This window comes from Halichoerus grypus, chromosome 3 (genome assembly GCF_964656455.1).
Source record: "Halichoerus grypus chromosome 3, mHalGry1.hap1.1, whole genome shotgun sequence".
In the NCBI taxonomy this organism is placed as follows: domain Eukaryota; kingdom Metazoa; phylum Chordata; class Mammalia; order Carnivora; family Phocidae; genus Halichoerus; species Halichoerus grypus.
In genome coordinates, this window is record NC_135714.1 from 15,687,683 (window position 1) to 15,708,619 (window position 20,937).

A 20,937-nucleotide genomic window follows, 5' to 3' on the forward strand; every position below is an offset into this window, starting at 1 on the left:
TTGGAGTCTGAGCAATGTGTAAAACATTTCAATTAGTTTGGATTTCATACTCCCCATCCACCAATGCTTTATTCCTAGAAGGGAGGATGATTTTTAAAAATTTCCTCCCTAATAGCTGAGCCAAATCAAAAGTCTAATACTTAAAGAAATTAGTTTGCATTTATCTTTCTCTATATTTTTCTCTTCTGAACATCTTAGCCTAAATATATAGTTTTAGTCTGACATAAGGCTTATTTCGTTACTCAAGTTATTATATAGGATTGAGCTTTGTGGTTTGGTTTGCTAAACCTATGGTTGAAAACTAAACATTTCTGGAAAAAATGGATAAGAATATCTTATATTTATTGAACATAGCCAAGAAATTTATTTTTAATAACTGAACCACAGATGGGATGCCATCTGTCAGCATATGGCCTTGGCTCTTAAAGCAATGTTTACATCTGGGGGATATGACGCTTTCTTTGAGAGAACAAGAGGCATTATTGGACTAAACATGAAGAAGAGTGATTTTAGATTCATGAATATTGTAAGTGTGCTAAGGATAGAATCAGAGTGTTTATATGCATACAGTTTTCATACATTTGGGTAGAGAAAAAGAAAGAAAATCTGTCCATTGAAATTCTGTTATAATAATAGAAAATAATTGTAATTTTGAAATTGTTAGTTTTTTCTCTCCCATGACAGGCAAAACTATTGGTATGAAATGATCAGATCACCAGATTTGTGGCGTTTTATATATCCATTTTGACTCTAAAAGTTCCTATAAAGATACAAATATAGCATTTTAATTTATTAAAATTCTAACTATTTATTTTATTCAGAAGCATGCACAAAAGACATAATTTTATTCCTTAAGTTTCAATAACTTCAAAAAATATATATGATATAATTTTGTCAGTTTTACTATGTATAAATATTCTTATTTTTAATCAACTTTGCATTTTGAAACATAATTGGAATGTGTTTTTATTAGCTTTTATTATAAAAACACTAAACTGATATTTTTCCGCAAGCTTTTTCTGCAACAATGCATCTAGAAAGACAGAGGTGAGAAGATAAATCATCTTCAGTAAAAAGATGGTTAAATCTTATTATATAATACATACTTAAGTTCCTTGTTGTAGGACATATATTAATAAGACAATTATATAAATACAACAATACTAATGAGACCTGATATCATAGGCATCTGAATCTGTTCTTTCTTAGAAAATTTCCTCACTTAATTTCTGAAACTCAGTTTTCCTATTTTAAGATGGAGTTGGTAATAGAAACATCCCCATAGTATTGACGTGTGTAAAAATTATTTAACATACTTAATTTGTTCAGATAATTGCCTAGAATATAATAAATGCTCAGTAAATGGGACTTTTTATTATATAGAATTAATTATAGAAAAGAATAGAAAATGTGACAAAAGGCATTACAGCAATATATATGAGCAAGGAGGCATAAAGGAAAATTTTTATCTGTTCAGTAGTTATTTAATGGTGAATGTATTTTTTTTTTTATATTTCCAGGGACATCTAAAACTACGATTAGCTAATTATTTTTTCTTCTTTTTTTTTTTTTTTTAAGTAGGCTCCACACCCAATGTGGGGCTTGACCTCACAACCTTGAGATGAAGAGTCACATGTTCCACCAACTGAGCCGGCCAAGTGCCCACCCCCCATGATTAAATTTTTAAATAAAAAAAATCTACTCCTAAAAAGACTCTCTGGAAAGAAAATATTGGGGGAAGAGAATTGTACCTGTCCAAAAGAGAAAAATTAGAGTATCATTTTTTCCAACATACTGTTTTTGATAAGAGGATGAAATTTCCTTAGTGAAAAAACAAAACAAAAATCTTCCTTTCCATTAACTAACTGTATGATAGGCACAAAGCACTACCTAGTACTATACATTCAGTTCTATTTTTAAAACAAAAGCCAAATGTAGATATCAATTACCTTTTTTTTTTTAAAGATTTTATTTATTCATTTGAGACAGAGAGATACAGAGAGAGAGAGCATGAGCAGGGGAGAGGCAGAGGGGGAGAGAGAGAGAGAGAGAACATGAGCAGGTGAGAGGCAGAGGGAGAGAGAGAAGCAGGCTCCCCGCCAAGCCAAGAGCCAGACGTGGGGCTTGATCCCAGGACCCTGGGATCATGACCTGAACCGAAGGCAGATGCTTAACCATCTGAGCCACCCAGGCGCCCCAGATATCAATTACCTTACACCATGATGTTTTAAACCCAGGAAAATATCTTAAAACAGATATTAAAAGGTGTCTGGGGTACGTACGTGCGTTTGTGGGTGCACGGGCACCTATGGTCAATGAGTTGGGATATCATTAAACTTATTATTCCCAGAGATGTGGGAATTGCCAATAAATGATTCTTCTTCACCTATGAGTTCAATCAACCCACACCACAGAAAAATCGCAGGCACATTTTTCATACTAAATTTCATGAAGACCTCTGAATAATTTCTCTGAATCAAGCAAGGGACACCAAATTTTCACTGCTCTAGGAACTGGCTACATCAGAATCATATACGGGCATTAGTTAAAAATAGAGACTCCCTGATCACTTTTGCCTCAGTCACAGAATGTCTCCCAGGAATGTGTTTGTCCAGCATAGATTCAAGGTGATTGTGATGTGTGAGGCACTCCTTGGTCAGATCAAGTTTCTGGCTCTCAAAGGCTGTTTCTCTTTTTCCACTGAGGTTCCGATGCAGAAGACAGAATCTATTTGAACTAGTTTGAACAGAGAGAGATTTATTACTGGGTGTTGAATGACTTTCTCGGGAAGCAAGATAAAATAGATAAGAGGAACAACTCTCAAAGTGACGACAAATCTAGAAAGCAATGTTTCTGCCTCTCCTGACATCAGGGGCTTCCCAGGAAGGACACTTTCTATCAGGACACTGATGTGACGGCTTCCAGCTCCTGAACCACGCTGCGTCCACCAGCCACACAAGCAAGGTGGATGCCCATCACCCGCTTCTCTCTCCCCCTTAGGTCTGCATTCAAATCTCGTGCAGTTGTGTTGGATTAGTGGACGTACAGAAACTTGGTGAAAATGAGCCTGAGGAAATTTTAGTTTTTTAGCTTCAGTCCAAGAGGAAAAACTCAAAAGAAGTTGGAAAAAATAATGAGATGGCCAAATTATCATAACTGTTACAATCTCCAGGTTCTCTAGTCAAATTTAAATTTAATTGGTTTGAAACAAAATTATTCAGAAAATGATTAAATTTCATACCATGAGGTTGTATCATTTTCTCTCTCTCTCTCTCTCTCTCTTTTTCTCATTGATACCATCATTCCTCTTAATCATCAGATCATTTTATCTGGACCCCTTAACAACATGTGTCACTTTCTTCTATGTTTTATGGATATCAGTTATTTTCCTTACTGTTCCAGAAAAATTTCTGTAAAACCCTTTCAGTTAGATTTACTGTACATGCACCAAATTTAGTGTAGTTCTTTGCAAGAGAAAATGCTTATTCTCAAAAATCAGTTTTTCCAAAAGTGCATGTGATTTTAACATTCTTGTTATTTATGCTGCTATAACTTTGAAGAAATAAATGAACAAATGTTTCAATTTTGACTACTTTCAGTTGTTTTAAAGCATTATAGAATTATATTTTTATATAATTTAGAGATATTCAGATTTAATATTATATATGTATATAATATATCATATGATAACATTGGATGCAAAGTCTGGAAAGGTCAATTTTGCCATAGAAATTTGCTCTTCCCAGAATATATCTCTCTTTCTTCCAAAAATAACAGGTCCTCACTTTCCTCTTGACTCAGATTATATTCCATGGACCATGCAAAAATTATAGCCACTCATTTGCATGCACCAAAACTTTCCCCCCAATCTCTACATTCTTAGTACTTGGAGAATCTTAGTGCTGGTTAAATCCAACTTTCTACCCACTTTGTACTTGCATTTTCCTAGCTGAAAATGCCTGGAGGAAAACACAACTGTGCTGATTGATGTATTTGTGGCCCAACAGGGCTCTCACAGATACCCAATGATACTGTTCTATTTGCTGGGGCCGGTCATTGTCCCACTCCCCAGTGGACAGTTTCATACCTTTCTGTCTCTTCTATAACCTCTTCTACAGCCTATCTCTTCTACAAGCCTGTATTGCCATATTTTTATCACTTCATGACAATGTTTCTTACAGCAGTACAAATACTGAAACAATGAGCATGAAACTTCCAGGCTCCCAACCACACATTCACCCACCTCCCTACCTTTCTGCCCATTTACCCTGCCTTGTCCTTTGTGCATATTATTACAGAAGAACTATCCATATTTTTATCTAAACCAACTCCCATTGCCTCCTGCCTTCTTAAAGACAATGCTCCATCAATTAGTTCCCTCTTTGTGGAATCATCAAATTTCCCTTCTTTACAGGATTATTTGCCTAAGCATAAAACACATTATTTTGTGATCTTAAAAGAACAGCCATCTTATGTCACCTCTTTTGTCTCCAACTGCCACAATTTTCTGCTTCTCTTTACAAAAAACAAACAAACAAACACCAAAAACAAAATACCTCCTTAAAAATGTGGTCTATGTGCATTATCTGAATTCCTCTCTCCCATTGCTCCCTTAAATCCCTGTAAATGAGTTTTTATCCCCACAATTGTACTAAATCAGTCAATCATTAATTCACTGATTCTACTAAACAATCATTTGTTCTTCATTACTGATGACTTACCTGTTGTTAAATACAAATGTCAATTCTCCATTCTTATCTTACTGGACCTATCAGAAAAATTTGGCCCAGCTGATCACTCCTACCTTCTGAATGGCTTTTCTTTGTTTAGAATTTTAGATACCACACTTTCCTGTTTCTCCTTCTACCCTCAAGCCTATCCTTCTTCGTAGTATCCTTTTGTAGTTCCTTCTCCTCGGCTTGCTTTAACTGTTACAGTTCCCAGGCCTCAGTCCTCATTCCTCTTCTCTTTCCCATCTATATTCACTTTCAGGTATCTTATCCAAGTCTCCTGGCTTAACTAACACCTACGTGCTATAATGCACCAACTTTGAACCCCACCCAGTACTCAGCTTCACAGTCTGGACTAACATATCCGACAACCCACTGAATATTTTCTGTTGAATTGCCAGTAAAATTTCAAAATTAGCATGTCTGAAACTAGGTTTCTGATATTCTCCCCAAAGCCTCTCCTTCCTACAATATTGCCCATTCAGCAAAACAAAACACAATCCCATTTTTTTTCCAGTTGGTCAGGGAAAAAACCTTGGAATCATCCATAACTCCTCTTTTTACTCACACATCTATCTGTCAGCAAGTCCTTGCGAGCTTGGCTTTCAAAATGTATCCCGTATCAGACACCTTTTCCACAACCTTGACCAATAACACTGTAGGCAAAGGTGTTATTTGTCAAGACGATCTCTTGTCTGGATTATGTTAGTCTGTAAATTGGTCCACCTATACCTTTATCCATCCTCGGTTTATGATTTACACAATTGCAAGAATTATCCTTTTAAAACATAAATCAAAGAAAGCCATTCCTTTCCCCAAAACCCTCTGCTGGCTCCCATCTCAACTAAGCCAACATCTTTATTTTAGCCTTTAAGACCCTATTTGTCTTTTCTCCACCAAATCTGGTATCATCTCCTCTCTCATTATCATTTGCTATGCTCCAGGCCCATATGGTTTTTTCAAACATAGCAAACAAGCTCCCACATCAAGGCCTTGATCGTTCTTCAGTCTGGACTACTCTTCTTCCCTCAAATAGCTGCATGAATGGATGCTCACTTCAGATCTCCTTATCAGAGCAATCATTCCTGGCCACTCTCTTAAGTAGCAAATCCTCTGCCAACACCACTAAACTCCCTGTACCTCCTGTCTACCTCTATTTTTCTCCATAATATTTGTGTCCATTTAGTGTACTGCATATTTACTTATGTATGTACTTATTCATTTATCACTTCCCCAGTAGAATATAAGCTTCATGAGATCAGAGATTCTATTTTGGCCCCTGTTGTCTCCCTAGCACCTAGAATAGATCCTGGTCAGAACAGGTGCTCAATACAGACTTACGGAATGGATGGATGAATATTCTTGCAGTTTTCATTGGGATTTCAATACCTATCCATTTTCAGCCCTTCTGGGTTAAGTGGATACTAACTGGGTCAGTTCGTCAGATGACCCTGGCCACAGTTATTAGCTGAGTGGCAGACCTGTGATGGGAGCTAATTCAATAAGAACAAGCTGGTGTTTGTGAAGGCTGCTACAGAAGAGAGCCTCTCTTCCCCTGGACTTGTAGGCAAGAGTGTATGAGATTAGGGCTGCGGCTGTGAGAGTCCACCCCCTGGAGCCTGAAGAGCAACCAACACGTGGACAAGAACTGAGCAAAACCAAGAGACAGAAATTCAGGACGATGGCACTCTTTGAGCCCTGAATCCAACTGTTTTCAAAAGCACTGTACTCCTGGACTTTTCAGATTCTGAATCAAATAAACCCATTAAAAAAAAAAAAATAGTTCAGAGTGGGTTTTCTATCACTTGCAATCAAAAAAGTCACAACAGAAATGTCCCAGGTTGGGTCAGGTAGTCTTTCTAGTGTTTCCATGATATCCTGTAATTTCTATTTTCTCAGCATTAAAAAAAAAAAACTTAGTTTTTTTCCTCTTTACTTGTCTGTCTTCCTCATCTAGGCCATGTCTTAAAAGACAGCATTGGAAATCATTCACTTTTTATGTCCAGTGTCTGAGCCAGTATCTGGTTCATGGTAAATGGTCAATAAAAACTTGCTAATTGAATATCAAAACTATCCAACTGCCCCTAGATAATATGCATGACATTTTTTTAAATAGGATTTTACAGTGAATATATTTGTTAGACAAATACCATGGAAAATGGTAAATTGATGTATTTCTTTCTTTCCTTTTTTTTTTTTTAATCAGCCATACACATACCTCATTTCAATTATCTCCATCTAAAGGTGGGATGGTAGAAAGATGGAAAGATCACAGAGTTTGAAGTCACATATGAAAATTTTGAATCACCACTCTACTGAAAGGCAAATAATAAATGAACTATTTTGCCTTGTCTAGAATTTTCACTAAGAGAGGGAGGCACACTTATCAGACTATAATCAGAGGCAAGAAATGAGCATGGTAGTTAGCTTTAATTATGTTATACATGGAAAAGTCCATTCCTGTATTCATTCCTTCAATAAATATTTTTTTTTGTGACTTAAAACAATAGAAATTTATTCTCCCACTGTTCTGGAGGCAAGAAGTATGAAATCAGTTCCACTCACCCCAAATCATGTGTCAGCAAGGCCAAATTCCCTCTTAGGTTATTATGGGGGGTGACTTTGTTCCTTTCCTCTTCCTGCTTCTGGGGGCAACTAGTATTCCTTGGCTTGTGGCATCACTTCAATCCCTGCCTCTGTAGTCATATTGAACAAATAATTATTTGAGGAATTCTTCCTAAAACAAGCACTATGTTAGGCACTGTTATGGACTGAATTGTGTTCCTCCAAAATTTATTTGCTGAGTCTCCATCCCTTAGTATCTCAGGATATAATGTATTTGGAGATAAATTCTTTAAACGGGTGATTAAATTAAAATGAGGCCTTTAGGGTGGGCCCTAATCCAATATGACTGGTATTCTTCTAAAAAGAGAAAATTTGGAGACACACACACACACACACCACAAGGATGTATACACACAGAGGAAAGACCATGGAAGGACACAGCAAGAAGGTGGTCATCTATAAGCCAAGGAAAGATGCCTCAGAAAAAACCCAAACTGCCAAAACCTTGATCTTGGATTTCTAGCCCCTAAAACTGGGAGAAATAAATTTCTTCTTTTTAATTAAGTTTTTTAAGATTTCATCCATTCATCAGAGAGTGAGAGAGAGAGCACAAGCTGGGGGAGCGGCAGGCAGAGGGAGAAGCAGGCTCCCCACTGAGCAAGGAGCCCAATGTGGGACTTGATCTCAAGACCCTGGGATCACAACTTGAGCCAAAGGTAGATGCTTAACCGACTGAGCCACCCAGGCGTCCCCGGGAAAAATAAATTTCTGTTGCTTGAACCACTCAGTCTGTGGTATTTTGTTATGGCAACCAGGGCAAACTAACAATGATGCTGTGTATAGAGTATATATTCCTAAGCAGACTTCACCTTTTGAGGATTAAAACATAATTATCAAGAAAAATAAATGTAGAAATAATTATCCAAATATATAGCCACAAACTCAGAAGGAGCAAAGAGGGAGAACTCCAGGAAGCTATAAGGGCATGGAATAAGGGAGCCTGGCCTGGTCCAGGGAGTTAGCACGGAGAAAGTTTGTCACTGAGAATTTAAAAATGACTAACTGCTAACTAAATGAATTAGGTAGGAGGGCCATGAAAGGGGAAGAAACAGCTTGTGAAAAGGTACTACTCTAGGACACAGCCAGATTCACTGGAGGAATTAAATAAAGGTATATGTGGCTCTTTACTACATATGAAAAATAGGGATCAAGGTCAAAGCTATGTTGGACTTTATGGGCCATATTAAGAAGATCCTAAGAGCAGGGAAAACCCTTGAGGGTACAGTGTGATGAAGAAATAATGTTTCTATTTCTAGAGGTGATGGTAAAAGTAGTTTTTTTTGTTTTTTTTTTTTATCCTCCAAATGAGTTGACGTATATACATTACAGACTCACCATTTATGGCATATTGTTTCAGAGACATTGGCTGCAAGTAACAGAAGTCATGAAATTTATTATGTCACTCATAACTGGAGACCCAGAGGTAGAGTGAGGTATAAGACTGACCAACTCGGTGGTTCAAAAATTTATCAGGGAAAAGGTTCATTCTATCATCACTCTGCTCTGCTACTCTCAGTGTTAGTTTCATATAAACTGGCAAAAAAAAAAAAAAAAAATGGCTCCTGGACTCATATTCAGTCAAGACCCCATGCACCTGTTCTTCTAGCTCTCAAGAATGATAACCTAATTCCATGAAGCCAACCAGCAGACTTCTTCTTATATCCCAAAGGCCAGAGTTGGGTCACATGGTATTTATGGTTGGATAAAATCAAGGAGGGAGACAGAATTATAATTGGCTTAGACAAATCACTGGTGGTAGAATGGATGATGAGTCTCTATCACAATGAATATTATCTTTGGGTAAAGTAAAAGTAGGCCTTAAGACTACCTTCCATCCACAAAAGACACAACGGAAACAAATGGAAGGATTTATTCAAAAGAGTTAAGAGTTAGAGTTCCTTCCTATCCTAGGCAGACTTCCACATACACAAATAACAGAGAAGGAGGATTGATTCCTCCCTACCATTCAGAGGTCACCATGAGATGGAGTCTGTCCTGCTTCATTTAATTACATGTGAATCACAGTTAGACTCAATAATGGAACCCACAGAGTGTTCATCTTGATGCTTCAAGATAGTTCAAAGAAAAAACTTCAGACCCTTTCTTTCTGGGGCTATACAGTATTAATTCAGGAAACCAAGCGTGGCCAGACCTTCAAATACCTGACTAACCAGGCATAAGTAATGCACAAATAAGCAAATAAAATACACAGATAAAAATCAAATATATATTTGCATTTTGGAAATAATATTGAAATCAACTGCTGTGAACTGAATTGTGTTGCCCCAAAATTCCTATGTTGAAGCCCTAACACCTAATGTGACTGTATTTGGAAATAAGGCCTTTATAAATGTAACTGAGGCTAAATGAGGTCATAATGATAGAGCCCTACTTTGATAGGGCTTCTTAAAAGAAGAAGAAGAGACAGCAGAGTTCTCTATCAGTGCTCATGAAGAAAGGTCCTATGAAGACCCAGCAAGAAGATAAACCACCTATATGCCAAGAAGAGAGTCCTCACTAGAAATCAAATTTGCCAGCACTTTGACCATGGACTTCTAGCTTCCAGAACTGTAAGAAAATAAATTTCTGTTGTTTAAGCCACCAGTCTGTGATTTTTTTTTTTTTTATGGCAGCCTGAGCTAACACACCAACTTTCAAACAATTGAAGAATAATCAGGTTCATCTGTCAGTTTTAAATCTAATGTCTACAGGCTGTAGTTACTTTAGAAGATAAACTGATAACTAAAGAAAGTCTCATTATGAAGTGGCATTTGCCTGAAGGATTCTAGAGAGGAAGCGTCTTATGATTCTTATACCAAAATAAAGCACTTACTCACTAAGGAAACATAAACAGCCTTGTGCTATTTTTTGAAAGATGGCTTTGGTTGTATTGTTGTAAATGTGTTGTTTTGTGAAAGAAAGAGAAAGAGTAGATGAGCTAAAACACATTAGTAGGATATTAGAGAAGCCCAAGAAATAAGCGATTGTGGAGAGTTTCACTTCGGATTAAGATATAGTAGGATAAGGAAGAACATATCACCTATGCTAAAAACAAGGGGAAAATGACAAAATATAAAGCTTTTCTAAAAAAAGTTATTGAAGAACAGCTGATACAAAGTGCCATAACAAATTAATGCCAAAAAGGGATGAAATCTTCGCAGGTGGACAAAGAAGTTCAGATGCATCATCCTTGTCACAATAGTGACAAGTGTCTGGTGTGAATGCAAGTGTGCAGATGGGTGTCAGGCCTTAGATGGGAAGACTTTACAAGGAGAAATCAGGTGAATTTTAAATAACAGCAAGGGTGGCAAGAGAATGTTATCTGGAAAAACTCCAAATACAAAAATAAATATTTCATCTAGTATTGATGAGGAAATGGCAGAAAAAGTGACAGAACTAGAAATTAATGTGGCCTCAAAAACAGTGTATGTATAGTCTCACAGTGCTCAGATTCCAGGGTTTGCTGAAGTATGATACAGAAATGAACCAAAACCAACTAAGGCTAAATCCTGAACTACTTCCAGGGCAAATCCTGAAAAGATCAAAGGATTAGCCCCTCTGAGGCTGCTGTCCTGAAAGTGGGAATTAAGCTAAGAGGTAAAGTACAGTCTTTATAATTCTATTTGAAACCAGTGGTGAACATAACCCAATTAAAGCTTCAGGAGTAGAGGGAGGGATGAATAGTCAGAGCACAGAGGAATTTTAGGGCAGTGAAAATACTCTATATAGTACTATAATGATGGATATATGTTGTCATCCATTTGGTCCAACCTCACAGAATGTACACACCAAGAGCGAACTGTAATGTAAACTATGGACTTTGGGTGATGATGATGTGTCAATGTAGGTTCATCAGATGTAAAAAATGGCACAACTCTTGCGGGGGACGCTAATAACAGGAGACTATGCATGCGTGGGGGGTAAAGGGTATGTCAGTATCTCTGTACCTTCTTCTCAGTTTCCCTGTGAATTTAAAATTGCTCTAAAAAATTAAGTCCATTAATTTAAATTCAGTCCAGGTCTTGCTGGAATCTAAAAGAGCAGCCCCTCACCTTAGCTGCCTGATTAAAGAATGAGATTGCACATCCCAGAGATAGAGACGTAACAATTTAGTACCCATTATTCTTTTAGACATACCACATGTTATGCTGCCTTGTGAAAGATATGAGGAAGTAGGAAATTATGGCCCATAATCATGAGCAAAATTAATCAATAGAAAGAAAATCACAGATAATTCAAATGGCATAATTAGTCATCAAGAATTTTAAGATGACTGTTATAAAAGTGCTAAATAATTTATGGTATAAAATGAAAAATATGAATGATTCTAGAAGAGATGTCAAATAAATAATGTAGAGTCAAATTGATGCTTTTGAATTGAAAAGTACAGTATAAGACATTAAAATTTATTAGATTATTTCAACAGCAGATAGAATAAAAGCAGAAGAACCAATTGTTGAACATAAAGATATATCAGTAGTAATTATCCAAATAAAAGTACAGAAGGGATATAAGATTAGGAAAAAACTAAACAAGGGACTAGAGTCCTATGGGAATATTTTAAATTAGTAAACACATGTGTAATTTGAATCCTAGAATGAGAAGACATAAAAGACTTGGCAGAAAAATACTTAAATAATGGCCAAAAACTTTTAAAATTTGATTAAAAAAAACCTCAACTTACAAACCCAAAAAGCACAGGAAACACCAAGGAAAATAAAAACAAAAAAATTCACACTTAGGTGCAGCATAGTCAAACTTTTAAAAACAAATATAAAGAGGAAATTCTAAAAACAACCACCAGATTAAAAAAAACACCATGTGTATCAGGGAAGGGGAGCCAGACATCAATGGAGCACCATCTTTTAAAGTGTTGAGAATAAAAAAAAATCAACTTAGAATTCCACATCTGGTGAAAATATATTTAAAAAACAACATAATAAAGGAATACACAGATAAAAATAAGTTGCAAGAATTCATTTTCAATATATGAACACTATGATCAAAGCTAAAGGGAAGTTTTCAGGCTGAAATAATTAATAACAAATAGACACTGATATCTAGAGTAAGGAATAAAGATAACCAATCTGGTTAATATGTGGGGAAATGTAAGTACTATTTTTTTCCTTTTAGCAAAATCTTAAAAAGACAATAAAATTTAAAGTAAAAAAATAATAATATGTTATGTGGTTTATAACATACAGAAATAAAACAAATGGCAGCAATAGTACAAAGAATGAGAAGTAAATGGAATTGTACTGTAGTAAGGTTGTAATATTATCTGTGAATGGTCATTACATTAATTCAAAATAGTGTTAGGTTACTGATGCATATTATTATTGCAGGGCTATTATTAATATAAAATAAATACATGTTATATATTTATATGTAAATGTATGAAAACAATATAGCTAAGGAGCTAATAGAGGAAATAAATAGAAAACAAAAAGAAACCAAAGGAAGCTGTAATGTTGGATGCATGACAATATGCACTTTGTCAAAGCTCATAGAATTTTGCAGCATATAAAGCTTATGCAAATTTAAGAAGGTTGGGGACTCCTAGAATAGAATATAGAATATAACAAAAAAACTAATTATATTACAAATATATGAAACAATCTCACTGAAGACAAAAGAAAGAAAAGGTGCTAACCTAACTAACTTTGAAAATGAATGACATCTGTAAGACTACAGGCAAAGAGAACTGCACATTAGCATTGTATTCTACTGGATGAAGTTATTTCCCACAGGGGTGTGAGTTAAGAATTAATACTGCTGTATATGTATAATAGAATTGAATAATTAAGTTAACTGCTTGTAGATGGTGGGAGCGAGGCACTTTTCTCATTGTTGAAGTGGTGCTTACAGATATGCAAGGAAAAGAGGGTAGAATGTTCCATATGTAATGGATTAAAGATAGAGACAAAAGCAGAAACTCATGTTTAGCTTACCGTAGTTGTAGATTGTTCCATACATAAATATTTTTATATATAGGTGTATACATAGGTTAGTATACACACATATATTCCATTGTTTTGTTACCTGATATGGCCTGGAAGTATCCAGACCCCAGGAGAAATGAGCACACCTAGTGCCCAGATCTTGATTACTAATATTGTTCAATAAAAAAACCCCAGAAATCCTGATTCTAACACTAGATAAGGGACTATACCAAAGGATCCTGGAACATCTTGTAGTGTCAAGAAGTAAGGAAGTGTTCCACCACTCACCACATCCCAAAAAAAAAGGAAAATGAGAAGAAAAAAAAATAAACACATGCAACAGTTAAGGGCATATCAGAGAACACAGCAGCCAACCAAAAAAAGCTCCCACTGGCCAAAAAATTTAACCAATATAATAAAGTAGTATTGGATTATTACCTAAAGTATAAAATAAATATCCATGAGTCTATATTGATATAAATAAATGTCTGAATAAATTAGTAAATGGAAAAGAATAGACAAAAATTTTGTGCAGAAGAATTCCAAATAATTTATGTAGATATTGCCCCCTTAAGCAGGTGGAGCATAACTCTCCATAAGTGTGTACTGGATAGTGACTTCCTTCCAAAGAATATAGTATGGAAATAAGAAGGGAAAAGATTAACTTTGCATTGCAAAACCTGACAAACTACCTTAGCCAGGTGATCAAGGTTAACATCATGTACTGTTAGTATGATACTTGTGGTGAGCATAGCATAGCATATAGGGAAGTTGAATCACTATGTTGTACACCTGAAACTAATGTAACATTGTGTGTTAACTGCATTCAAAACATTTTTTTTAAACATGACATAATGAAAATGGCACTTGACCTCTCTGTTATTCCTTCTAAAACCCATAATCTCCATCTAATCATGAATAAAATATCAGACAAATCCCAATTGAGGGGCATTCTATAAAAGGATCAATATTCCTCAAAATTATCAAGGTCATCAAAAAAAAAATCTAAGAAAATGTCAAGGCCAAGAAGTAATCAAGGAGACATGATTACTAACTGTAATATGGTTTCTTGGAGAGAAACCTGAACCAGAGAACAGACTTTAGGTAAAAACTTAGTAACTGTGAATAAAGGATGACCTTTAGTTAACAATGATGTATCAATATTGGTTTATTAATTCTAACAAATGTACCATACTAATCCAAGATGTTAGTAATAGGGGAAACTAAGTTTGAAGTATATGACATTCTGTACTATCTTGACAGTTTTTCTGTAAATCTGAAATTGTTCTAAAATACAAAGTTTATCTAAACTTTTTCTTCCAATGAAACAGGAGAGAAAAAAGAAATAAAGATACAAAGAATACATGGGACAAATAGAAAATAAATAGCAACGTGGTAAAATTAAACCTAATCATACCAAAATTTATCTATTATAAATGGGTAAAGTAGTATAGAATTGTTGAAGCATTATATTATACACCTGAAACTAATATCTCACTGTATGTTAATAACTTCAGTTAAAAAGTAAATAAAATAAATGAACACAATACGTTAATGGGCAGAGATGGCAATTTTATATGATAATATAAAAAAGAATAAAGCCAAATAATTGCATGATGTTTATGAAAGGTGCACTTTAAGTATAAAGACTTTGATAGGCTGAAAGTTAAGGAATGGATACCATGATATATCATGCACATCCTCATCATAAGAAAGTACCTGTGGTTGTATTAATATTAAAGTACAGATAATATCACCAGAGATCAAGAAGTATATCTTATTATAATTAAATATTAATGATTTGATATTTCTAAATGAGTATCCACCTAATTACATGAAGCAAAAACTGACCTAGCTAAAGGGAGAAATATACAAACCCACAATCATATATAGAGATCTTGATAATCGTTTTTCAGTAATTGATGGTATTAGTAGTTAAAAAAAATCAGCAAGTATTCAGAAGATTTGAATTTGAAGTATTTATAAAACACTACACCCAAATTTGGGCTACATGTTCTTTTCTAGTACACATGGAATATTCACCAAGATTAATTAAATGCTAGTTCATAAAGCAAAATATATTAATTTTGAAAACCATACGATGGTTTTCAAATATACACAGAAAAGTAATTTGACAAAATTTAACATCAGTTCAGGATTAAAAAAAAAAACTCTCAACAAACTAAGAATAGAAAGGAAATTACATCATCTCATAAAGTATATCTATGAAGTGCCTATAGCTAATGTCATATTTAATGGTGAAATACTGAACATTTTCTTTCAAAATGCAGGAATATACAAAATATACATAATCCTCCCCTCTACACAATACTAGAGGTCCTACCTAGTACAATAAAGAAGTTAACTAAATAGATAATCAAACAAAATGGAAATAAAGAAATAAGACTTAAAATTCACAGATGACATGAATGGGTATATGGAAAATGCAAAAGATTTTTAAAAACCTATTTGAACTTATAAATAAATTTATCATTTTTAGTACACACAGATGATATAAAAATCATTAGTTTTTACGAACAAACAAAAACAGATTCTTAAATACAGAGAACAAACTGATGCTTGCCAAAGGGGAAGTGGGTGGGGAGATTGGTGAAATAGGTAAAGGGGATGAAGAGGTAGAAACTTCCAGTTATAAAATGAAAAGTACAAGATTAATTAAATGCTAGTTCATAAAGCAAAATATATTAATTTTGAAAACCATACGATGGTTTTGAAATATACACAGAAAAGTAATTTGACAAAACTTAACATCAGTTCAGGATTAAAAAAAAAAACTCTCAACAAACTAGGGAATATAGTCAAGAATATTGCAATGACATAATATGGTGACAGATGATGACTACACTTACTGTGGTGCTCACAGAGTAATGTATAGAACTGTCAAATCACTATATTGTACACCTGGAACTAAAATAATATTGTAATGTCAGTTACACTTCAATAATAAATATTTAAAAATCAATTGTTTTTACATCTAACAACACACACATGAAAAATGAAATATAAAATACTATTTACAATAGAGTCAAAACATAACATACATAGCCAAAAATTATAATGAGAGACAACCAAGATTTCTATAGTAAAAACTACTAAACATTGCTGGGATAAGTTGAAAATATGTAAGTAAAAAGATATATTGACTTCATAGTTGGAAAACTTAATGTTGTTAAGGTGAAAATCAGCTGCAAATTGATCTATAAATTCATGCAATTCCTGTCAATGCTTTTTTCTTCTTCCTTTTTTTTTTTTTTTTGGTAGAAATTGATGAGACAGGTAAAACACGGGGGGAAAGTGACAGTGATGTGTAACATGAGTTTAAATGCATGGGATATCAGGTAGTGATCCCTAAGAGACAGTAAAAACTGAACTTGGCCTTGCTATTGCCCTACTTACTACTTGGAGAAAGCTTCCAGGCCATAGCACAGTGAGGAGGAAACCAGTGGAGACTGCCAGTCCCTCGGAGTTGAACAGACTATGCTGAGAGACCGTGGATGCCAAGATAAGTGGTCTTCAGGGCACAGTAGGGGAGAGAAATACCTGCACATGCAGAGGATTCCAGAGATCTGCAGAGAGTCACCCTTCAGTCTTTAGCTAAGTACAGACATCCAAATGCAGATAAAACCAGGAAAAGAACATTCTTAAAGAACCAGAGGGAACAATACCTGATGTTCACACAGGGTAGTGACTAGTTCCAGTTCCCACATGACAGACTGGAAAACCTCATATTGCATGGAACACTGGGTAGAATACACAGAATTGTAGTGAGTTTTCAGTTGTGGGGCAAAATTAGCCCTGGAATAAATGTTGCTTTGGTCCTGCAGAATAGAGCTTGAAATCAAGACCTAAAAGGATTGAATGTTTCCAAATAATTTAAATGCATCCCAGGAAAAAAAACAAAAAACACAAACAAAAACCTAGAGTATTAAAACAATATTAAAGAAAATTCCAAAAAAAAATAAAACCAATATAAAAATATCCAGTAGCCAAAGAGGTAAACTTGATAATATCTGCCATTTAATGAAAAATTAATAGGTATACAAAGAAGGAGGAAAATACAACCTCTGAGTGGGAAAATATTAGTCACTCAAAACTGATCACCAAACGATACAAATGATTGAATTATTAAACAAGGGCATTAAAACAGTTACTATAACTGTATTCTATATACTCAAGAAGCCAGAAGAAAATTGAGCATGTTAAGTGGAAACACGAAAGATCTAGAAATAAAAGCAAAAATGTTTAAGATTTTGAAAAAGGCACTGCATTAGATTAACAGCAATTTAGAATTTATAGAAGAAAAAATGAGTGAATTTAAGGCCAAAATAATAGAGACTGTCCAAAATGAAATGCAGGAAAACTATATTGAATAAAGGAACACAGGGTCAGGGACAACTTGAAGCAGCCTAACACACATTTAATTAAAATCCCTGAAGTGAAATATAGAGAGAAGCATAAAAAATGTTTACATTCTCTTAATTTAATGAAAAATATGAACCCTCAGGTCTACAAAATCCAATGGAATCCAAGAATGAGAAACATGAAGTAAACTATATCAAGGTGCATCATAATTAAGTAGTTCAGAAGCAGTGATAAAGTAAGAACCTCAGAATTAACCTGAGCAAAAAAGACACATTACTTAGAGAAGAACAAACATAAGAATGACAAAAGCCAGATGACAGAGCAAAGCTTTTAAAATAGTAAAATAAAAATAATTTTTAACCTAGAAGTCTATGTCTAGCAAAAAAATCTCTCTATAACAACAGCAAAAAGATTTTTCTCAGACATACAAAAACTGAAAGGATTTATAACCAGTAGACTTGCACTATGTGAAATGTGAAGGAAAATCCTTCAGGCAGAAAGAAAATGACATCAGATTGAAATATAGATTTATATAAAGGATCAGAGAAACTCAGAAATGATAACTATGTGGTTGGACATAAAAAAATATGATTTGAAGACCTTTTAAAGATATTTGACTGTTTAAAACAAAATGAGTATCAGTGCATTATGGGGTGTATAACATAAACAGAACTAAAATATATAACAACAGTAGCACAAATGCCAAGAGAAGAGAAATGGAGGTATATTGATGTAAGATTCTTTTGTTATATGTGAAATAGTAATATCACTTGGAGGTAAACTATAAACTATAATTTACTATTCATAAACTATAAACTAAAGATGTATACTAAAAACTTAGAGCAAACATTAAAGAAACAAAAATTTATAGCTAATAAAGCCACAAATAAGATAAAATTGAATCATACAGAATATATCATTAATACAAAAGAAGTCAGAAAAAAAGAAGCCCAAAGAACAAATATGACAAAAGGAAAACAAATGGAAAAATGATAAATATGAGTCATCACATTAAAAATAAATGGTCTGGACACCCCAATTAAAAGTATTTCGGATGAAATGTAACAGCAGACCCAAGTATACACCATATATTATCCGTAAGAAATCTACTTTAGGTATAAAGATACAGGTTATGCATAAAAGGATATGTCAATAAATAAATGATTTAGACAAATAGAAAATTCCTAGAAAAACACTTAACAAAACTGACTAAAGAAAAAATAGGTAAGCTAGATAGACCTCTAACAAGAAAATACTTTGAATTAGTAACTTAAAAACTTTTAATAAAGAAAAAACCCAGACTTAGATGGCTTCATTGGTGAATTCTACAAAATGTTTTAAGAATTAACACAGACTGTTCCCCCGCAAATAGAAGAGGTAACACTGCCCAATTTATCATATAGTGGCAGTATACCCTGATACCCAAACCAGACAATGGCATCATAAGAAAAGTACAAATCATGTTCTTTATGAACATAGATATAAAATCCTCAACAAAATACCACCAACCAAATCTGGTATTATATAAAAAAGAGTATGCATCATGACCAAGTGAGATTTATCCCAAGAATTCAAAATTGCAAAAAACAATAAAATTCATACACTCACTCATAGAATAAAGAATAAAAAACACATGATCATCTCAATAAATATAGAAAGAATTTAATAAAAGACTTTTTTATGATTAAAAGAAAACTCAACAAACTAGTGATAGAAGGGAACTACATGACCTAAAAAAAGCTGAGGTACAAAAAACCCACAACTAACGGCAAGTAATGGAAAAGAATTGAATGCTTTCTCCTTGAGATCAGAAACAAGATAAGGATGTTCACTCTTGTCACTTCTATAAAACATTGTTTTGGACATTCTAGACAAGACACATAATCAAAAATAAAAATAAAAAACAAAAGGCATCCATATTGAAAAGGAAGAAGTAAAACTGTCTCTCCTTGCAGATGACAAGTATACTTGTATATAAAAACTCCTAAGAATCCACAAAAAAAAAAAGCTATTAGCAGTAATAAATGAAAAATCAAGGTTGTAGAATACAACAAGATCACTCTACAAAATCAATTATATTTCTATACATTAACAATAAACAATGGAAAATAAAATAAATCATCCATTTATAGTAGAATTGATAAAAATAAAATACTTAGGAATAAATTTAACACATGAAGCAAAATGCTTGTACCCTGAAAACTAGGAAACATTATTGAAAGAAATTGAAGTAGACCTATATAAATGGAAAGACAGCCCATAACCAAGAATTAGAAGATTTAATATTATTAAGAAGGCAATACTCCCAAAATTGATCTAATGATTCATGCAATTCTTGTCAAAATCCCACCTGGCTTCTTTGTAGAAAATGACAAGCTGATCTTGAAATTCATATGGAAATGCAAAGGGCCCAGATTAGCCAAAACAATCTTGGAAAGGAAGAAGAAAGTTGGAAGACTCACATTTCCTAATTTCAAAATTTAGTACAAGGCTACAGTACCAAGACATTATGATGCTCGACTAACAATAGGCATATAGATAAATGGAACTGCGTTGAAAGCCCCGAAATAAACCCTCAGGTTTATGGTCAATTAATTTTCCACAGTGCTGCCAAAATAATTCAATAGGGAAAGAATAGTCTTTCAGAAAAGGTCCTCTAGGAGAAGGTATCAGAAAAATGGCACTACTGTTGGGGCGCCTGGGTGGCTCAGTCGTTAAGCATCTGCCTTCGGCTCAGGTCATGGTCCCAGGGTCCTGGGATCAAGCCCCACATTGGGCTCCCTGCTCTGCGGGAAGCCTCCTTCTCCCTCTCCCACTCCCCCTGCTTGTGTTCCCTCTCTCACTGTGTCTCTCTCTGTCCTATAAATAAATAAATAAAATCTTTAAAAAAAAAAAAGAAAGAAAGAAAAATGGCACTACTGCAAACCCATAGCCAGAAAGGGAAGGAGCCAGAGGAACAAATAATACAACTTTACTCTCCTTTAACCCTTTGGTACCACTAGTACATTATTATACCTCAAATTTAGCCAGAACAACCACTCAGAGGTCAAGGAGCACAGTTTATACATCTCATAAATAACAACTTCCTTTGGACATACAGAATGAGAACAGAGAAAATTGAGAGATTAAATTAGATTAGGCCCACCTTGATAATCCAGGATATTCTCCCCATCATGAAATCCTTAACCTCAGTCATATCTATAAAGTCCTTTTTGCCATGTAAGGTAACAGATCCACTGATTGTGGGGATTAAGGCA